General features: G+C 40.4%; 1 long non-coding RNA gene across 1 annotated transcript; it reads right to left on the bottom strand.

Moving 5' to 3' along the window:
• LOC134305983 (uncharacterized) lies at positions 1-3956 on the bottom strand. The gene is made up of 4 exons (XR_010008877.1): positions 3828-3956; positions 2742-2858; positions 765-806; positions 1-669 (listed from the first exon to the last, which is right to left on the bottom strand). It is a non-coding gene; the product is annotated as an uncharacterized LOC134305983 (long non-coding RNA).
• Between the last annotated feature and the right edge of the window lie 3905 nt (positions 3957-7861).

The raw sequence follows: 7861 nt of genomic DNA, 5'->3' as shown, positions 1-7861 counted from the left end.
AATAGTAAACTTTAAACAAAGTTAGAACTTAAGTGGAAAAGTGCAAAAGTAGAATCAACATATGAACAGGGAGACTGACAACAAGTCTGAGACTTTATGTGGACCAATCACATAAACCGATTTTTGTAGCGCATAATGTTGGGTTCGCCAACCTTCAGTGTCTCCCTTGTTGACTTCACAGGCTTTACTCACTAGTGAGCGAACGTTAACAGTGTGTGCCGGGCTCAAGCTGGCCACGTAGAATCTGTCAGATGTTTTTAAGCTGTGGCACATTGCTTCAACAACGTTCTCACGCTCCTCTTGAGTTCAGTCATTTTTAGCCTGTGCACAAGATTGACTTTATAACACAGCAAAATAAAGACGTGAAGTAAACACAAGATTATTACCCACGTGGGTGGCTACAGATGACCGTATGTATGTCATGTTTGTGTCCCTTCATAACTCTGCATAGAACCAGGCCATGGAAACAAAACTGGAAATATTTTTGATTGTCAGGCAATTCTTCTTCATGAGGTGCTAAAACATTTACATTTATAACACAGTTGTCACTTTCCAGTTTAGCTGACTTGATGTCTTTAGAGGTCATGTTGGCAAAGACGCAGGAACGGTGCCCTAAAACGCAGCCTGCATAACCTGCCAAAAACCCAGTCAGAATGTTGCCAGGTGCAGCTTTCAAGTCATCAGGGATAAAAAGTGACAGGTAAATATGTGTACATGGATCAGTTCGCTGAGATTGAAAGAGGGTTTATGTTCTGTCCACTCACCCAAATGTTTTGGAATGGTATTCGTCGCGTTTATCAGGCGCTCTAAAAATAAAACACAGACATGGGATTTCACATAGTAAATAATAGAACCTGAAAGCCAATTAAATATAAAATTGTCTATTTTATGTTAAAATTATGCAAATGTTATTTAATCTAAAATGTTACAATAATTACAATCCTGTTATAAAATGTACAAAACTGTCCTATACTGTAAATTACAATTACACAAATGTTATATCTAAATACCTTTAATGATGTGATAACCTGATTTATCTGCCTAATATACTGTATATATATACAGTGTATCACAAAAGTGAGTACACCCCTCACATTTCTGCAGATATTTAAGTATATCTTTTCATGGGACAACACTGACAAAATGACACTTTGACACAATGAAAAGTAGTCTGTGTGCAGCTTATATAACAGTGTAAATTTATTCTTCCCTCAAAATAACTCAATATACAGCCATTAATGTCTAAACCACCGGCAACAAAAGTGAGTACACCCCTAAGAGACTACACCCCTAAATGTCCAAATTGAGCACTGCTTGTCATTTTCCCTCAAAAATGTCATGTGACTCGTTAGTGTTACTAGGTCTCAGGTGTGCATAGGGAGCAGGTGTGTTCAATTTAGTAGTACAGCTCTCACACTCTCTCATACTGGTCACTGAAAGTTCCAACATGGCACCTCATGGCAAAGAACTCTCTGAGGATCTTAAAAGACGAATTGTTGCGCTACATGAAGATGGCCAACACCCTGAAACTGAGCTGCAGCACAGTGGCCAAGATCATCCAGTGTTTTAAAAGAGCAGGGTCCACTCAGAACAGACCTCGCGTTGGTCGTCCAAAGAAGCTGAGTGCACGTGCTCAGCGTCACATCCAACTGCTGTCTTTGAAAGATAGGCGCAGGAGTGCTGTCAGCATTGCTGCAGAGATTGAAAAGGTGGGGGGTCAGCCTGTCAGTGCTCAGACCATACGCCGCACACTACATCAAATTGGTCTGCATGGCTGTCACCCCAGAAGGAAGCCTCTTCTGAAGTCTCTACACAAGAAAGCCCGCAAACAGTTTGCTGAAGACATGTCAACAAAGGACATGGATTACTGGAACCATGTCCTTTGGTCTGATGAGACCAAGATTAATTTGTTTGGTTCAGATGGTCTCAAGCATGTGTGGTGGCAATCAGGTGAGGAGTACAAAGATAAGTGTGTCATGCCTACAGTCAAGCATGGTGGTGGGAATGCCATGGTCTGGGGCTGCATGAGTGCAGCAGGTGTTGGGGAGTTACATTTCATTGAGGGACACATGAACTCCAATATGTACTGTGAAATACTGAAGCAGAGCATGATCCCCTCCCTCCGGAAACTGGGTCGCAGGGCAGTGTTCCAGCATGATAATGACCCCAAACACACCTCTAAGACGACCACTGCTTTATTGAAGAGGCTGAGGGTAAAGGTGATGGACTGTCCAAGCATGTCTCCAGACCTAAACCCAATAGAACATCTTTGGGGCATCCTCAAGCGGAAGGTGGAGGAGCGCAAAGTCTCGAATATCCGCCAGCTCCGTGATGTCGTCATGGAGGAGTGGAAAAGCATTCCAGTGGCAACCTGTGAAGCTCTGGTAAACTCCATGCCCAGGAGAGTTAAGGCAGTTCTGGGAAATAATGGTGGCCACACAAAATGTTGATACTTCAGGAACTTTCACTAACTTTTGTTGCCGGTGGTTTAGACATTAATGGCTGTATATTGAGTTATTTTGAGGGAAGAATAAATTTACACTGTTATATAAGCTGCACACAGACTACTTTTCATTGTGTCAAAGTGTCATTTTGTCAGTGTTGTCCCATGAAAAGATATACTTAAATATCTGCAGAAATGTGAGGGGTGTACTCACTTTTGTGATACACTGTATACACACAACTAGAAAAATGTGCATAAACAAGTTAACCCAACCTTTAGTAAACCTTTTGTTACTTACAGTTTAAGTCTTTATTTATATCAAATGAAGGAGACTCTAATGTGTGATTTTGCGACTCCTTTCTCGTGTCAGATCTATTTCCCTCATAGAACCTCTGGAACTTTGTCAGAACAACATCTGCATAGAGAAAGTACAATAATGTAATTCGTTTAAGAGCAAAATGCAGGATTGGATCTTTGGCATGTTCAGTAAGTCACTCGTACCAATTACTGGAAGTTTCTTTAAAGTGCTGTCTGAGTCGCTTGAGTGGCACATAAGAGTGAAATGTGGGTGAGGTGTGAGGTGGGTCTTTCTCCTCCAGGTTTTTCCACAGCTTGTTTGGAGCAGAATTGTGTTTCATTTCTTTCTTTTACCTCCACAAGCTGTTTGAGTCTGGAATGTTTTTCCCATCATGTGAGGGTGAAGTGTGTATTTTTTTAGGTCTTATTTCCAGTTTTCTCCACAGAAGTGTTGAGATGTTTAATTCCATTACAGCCCAACTGGCGGCAATTTATTCATTAATGGAAAATTACTGCTGCACACAATAAATCTCTCATATACGAAATACACGTAACATGTTAGCCATCTTACTCAGAATAACAATAAACATCATAAACAGGCGATTAATACAGGAAAAATACACTTTAAACAACTTTAACAAACTTTTTCATACAGAGCACTGAAAACACAAACCTTCCTCTAGCGCTTCCCGCGCGAACTGAGGACAGTGAATCACGCAACACCAATATAACTCAACATATAACAATATAACACCAATAAAAGCTCTATACATAAATCGGCTCAAATACAAAACACATTATGAAATTAACAAACAAAATGTACATAAAAATAAGGCTTATTCACTACAGCAATATATAATGAGTTAAACAAGGATTTTAAGTGAAATATGAGCAACATAAATCTAATTTATTTTCACATCTGCTACATAGAGAGTATGTGCTAAGTTTACCTGCAGTTTGTGGAATTTGACTAAATGCTGATCAAGGCGAGTCAGCTCTCTTGCTGGGCACATGGGGCAGTTTACACAAATGTATGTGATGCAGAAAGCTTTTGGTGAAGAACATCATGTTAGGAAGCTCTAATTACCTGCTGGCTCAGAAGAATCTTTCTGTCTTTTGGATCTGTGACCTTGTGTGTCACAGTTAAGAGCTGATTCATGTTCTTGTTGTAACTGAGGGTTCATCTGACACATAAAAGTTAATAAAGTGCACATGAATCAACTCCAACTTTACTTTCTTCTTCTCCTCCATTCCACACCAAAAACTCTACAGCGACCCCGACAGGTCATTCAGTGTACCGCAGACAATCTGCAGAACAGTTACACTATACAGCACTGTACACAAAGCACATCTCTTCTGTGTCCTGTATGTCCTGTTTTTTCTTATAAATTATAACTTAATAATTGTAAGCTCGAACATACACACTTAATTGTTTAAATTAAACACATCTTACCATTATTTTCTTCATTACTTTCTGTCAGGAAAACCATGCACACAGAAAATTCAATTTCAACACAAGGTTCAGGGTTAAGGAAGTTAGAAATGTGTCTTGTGTTTACTGTAGTTTTTGTGTTTACTGTAGTTTTTGTATTTATTGTACTGTTTTGATCTGCACTGTTATGTTGGTTGCATTTGTCTGTTGCACCCTGGTCTTGGTCCTGGAGGAATGTGTTTAATTTCAGTATGTACTTGTATAGAGCTGAAATGACAATAAAGTTTCTCCTGAACTTGAACTAAACTTGATATGCGTTTTAGAGTTGTCTCATTAACCTGATCCTGGATCTCTTTACCTGTCTCCTCCAGAAACATTACAAACATGTTACCTGTATTCTGACTGACACCCCCCCCCCCCCCCCCCCCCCCCCACCACACACACACACACACACACACACACACACACACACACACACACAATACCTAATGAGTTTGTTGTTAGAAGAGCATTTTACATAAGTGCTTTTACAGCTACATCAATCATGAAGGTTCTTCAATGGTCCACTGAGTAACCAAACCAGGTGAGCTGGAGCTGCAGGACACGAGATGCTGCTATTTGCATTTGTTATTTCCTCTCGTGTCTCTATAGCAGGTGACCTAGGTTCATATCATCCACTCATTTCCATCCAGGTTGTTTTGATTTAATGAGATTTGTATGTAAATTAGGACAGGAATGTTTTGATGTAAAAGAAGAGGCGCAACAGCTCAATCTATCAGATTTTAGGTACCATTCATTTTTAACATCAGTGCTACATGGACTCCTGATCATGAACTTGTTCTATTTTAAATCCATAAGTGTTCAGATTGAGCTACACCATTTCCACTTTTCATTTTTGGAAAACTTTCCTCAAAAGTGTGACTGTAGGAACTGCTTCCCACTCAAAAGAGCACCTGTGAGGTCAAGTTGAATACAGTTGCATAGAACCTTTTACAGTGGACATTGTCTCAGCAACCTTTAAAATTCTAGGACCAAAAACCCAAATGAGAGTAAAAGAGGCAGAAAAACTCCCTAAATAATACAGGGACACAACCTCAGGGTAGCCAGAGTCGACAGTATCCATCCTTCTTGGACGGCCTAAAAATCATTTGAATGAATGAATTAGATTAAATAATCTACATCTGTATAAATAAAAAAGCTAACAAATGTTATGCAAAGTGAAAAGCATATCGAATGCAAATAGAGTTCATCACTTTAGTGAGTCTGGGCTAGAATGAAGTCTGATGGTGCGTTCTGGACATTGTGAGTGCAGTCACTACAGATTCCATTACATCCAACAGTCCAACAGAGATGGTGCTGTGATCTTTTTTATTGTATGAACTTCAAGTAACCCTGCACATTGTGAACAAAGTAAACATGTTGGGTTGTGGTGCTCAATAAGCTCTCCGAAATCATTTCTCAATAGCCCCCAAAAAATAGGTTTGGTGTTAGGAGACACAACTGCTGACCGATTCTGTCACATTCGATTGATTAAAGAATGACAGTAACAACGTCATTATTTGTTCTGCATGGTCCAACCATCAATCATGAAGCTTTTCAATGGTCCATTAGGTAACCAAACCAGTGGAACTGGAGCCGCAGGACTGAACCTGCTGCTGTTTTTTTTTTTTTTTATTCTTTGTCCTGAGATGCCATCAAATGTTTATAAAAATGTGTGGTGTGTGGATGTGGTGGTGATTGGGATGGAGTTCAAAGTTTCGGGTGTTTATGAAGTTAAATGCTTTAAATAGATTTAGTTTCCTGATTGACATTTGTAGGGTTATATCTGTTTGTACTGTTAGAAATTCAGCAAAATTCAGGAGCCAGGAGACCGCCAGTCTTCAGGAGTAGAGTCGTTTATTAACACATACAGATAGATGTATGGGCACAGCTTGGAAGACCGACAAAAGATCTAACTAGACATAGTTTTGGGGAGCCTTTTCTACACTCGAAGTGAGGGGAGGAATTAGGGAGAGGAGGAGGTTAAGGGGGATGGAAATGACAATGAAGCGGGAGACTACAAAGGTGAACAAAGGTTGGGCTAGTGTAATAAAAGGGTGTTGGTTTTATAGTGGGTAATCACAATGGAGGGGGTCAGGATACAGAATAACAAAAGCTGTGAGGAGACACGATTAGGTGTGTAGGAGACAGTGAGTGGGGTGATACAGGATGGGGGATCAAACAGGGGGGCTCACTCAATATACAAAATGTAAGAAAAGAGGGGGATAATTTCTCTTAATCCTCCCTCTGATTCTGCCTAATGGAGAATCACAAAGCCAAAATACAAAACATACAAACAAACATTTAAAGGGGTTATAACTATACAGAATAGGACAATGCCTATTTCTGTAAAGTTATGCAGAGATTGTCCAAGAAGTTCATGCAGCCAAGTTCTGGAGCTGTTTATGGCTGTTACTTGGATGTATGTCGACAAAGATGTTGGATATGTCCTTAGAGAGATGTGGTGTCTTCAGGTGTGTCCACGATGGATGCAGTCCAGGAGCTTGGATGGTTGATTGCATGGCGATATGTCACACCTCCATTGTTCATCCATGTGCAATCCCTTGCAGTGAAACTACATTGGAGTGTGGCAGGTAGACATGTTGTTCTAGTGGGCTTCAACAGTCAACCAGGCAGATCGTCATGCAGACATACCCAGCTCACCATCCAACTTCTGGGTATTTCTGTGGGAAACACAAAGAAACGTACGCAGTGAACTGTTCCTCATTGAGTTTAGTCTCTTTAATTAATTTAATTAATTAATTAACTTGTCATGTAAGGTTACTTGCTGCTCCTCACTATCTGTCCCTTAGGAGGGGCTGCTATGGTAATATACAGTGTGTGGAAATCTTCACCACAGAGTTTGGCCCCCGTAGTTTTAGACACATACAGTTTTTCTCTTGTGGCTCTGTATATTACCCACCCCTCCTCTTACTGACCCTAAATTAATTCAGAGGAGCAGACACAACCTTACATGTATTCTCATGTTTTCTTTCCCTCACATTTCACTGTTGAGTCAGTAATCCAAGTTCTCAGCTTGGAGAATCAGACTTTAACTTAGAAATGGAAGATGTGTTATTACTGCTACGCTCAGTATTAGTAAGTGGCTGGTGGTAAAAACTTGTCCTTTTCACTACTTCATCAGCAAATCTGTTGCCTTGTGCTTCAAATGAAATGCCCCCAGTGTGTGATTTGACTTTAACAATAGCTAAATCTGTGGGTAAGTTAACTGCCTCCAAAAGATTCTGTACCGAATCAGCATTTTTTAACAGGGGTACCTGCAGCCGTCAGGAAACCTCTATGTTTCCGCAATGTCCAAAATCATGGACCACCCCAAATGCATAACAAGAATCTGTATAAACCATAGCCCTCCTGCATGATGCAAGTTTACATGCTTCAGTTAGGGCCACCAACTCAGCCTGCTGTGCTGAGTAAGAAGGAGGAAGACTACCGCTGGCTGAAGTTAGGTAGCTGTCAGTTACTGTCCATCCAGATTTGCGCTGACCATCACTGTGGGTTGAGAAACTGTCAGTAAAAAGAATCAAATCAGGGTTATCGAGAGGGGCATCTTTAAAAACAAAATGAGGATTAGATAATTCAATGCAATCATGGTCGTCTCCTTCCTCAGTGGCATCAGTCAGTGAAGACAT

This window comes from Trichomycterus rosablanca, unplaced genomic scaffold (genome assembly GCF_030014385.1).
Source record: "Trichomycterus rosablanca isolate fTriRos1 unplaced genomic scaffold, fTriRos1.hap1 scaffold_176, whole genome shotgun sequence".
In the NCBI taxonomy this organism is placed as follows: domain Eukaryota; kingdom Metazoa; phylum Chordata; class Actinopteri; order Siluriformes; family Trichomycteridae; genus Trichomycterus; species Trichomycterus rosablanca.
Note: the sequence above shows the minus strand (reverse complement) of the source record. Positions and strands in the feature narration are given on the sequence as shown.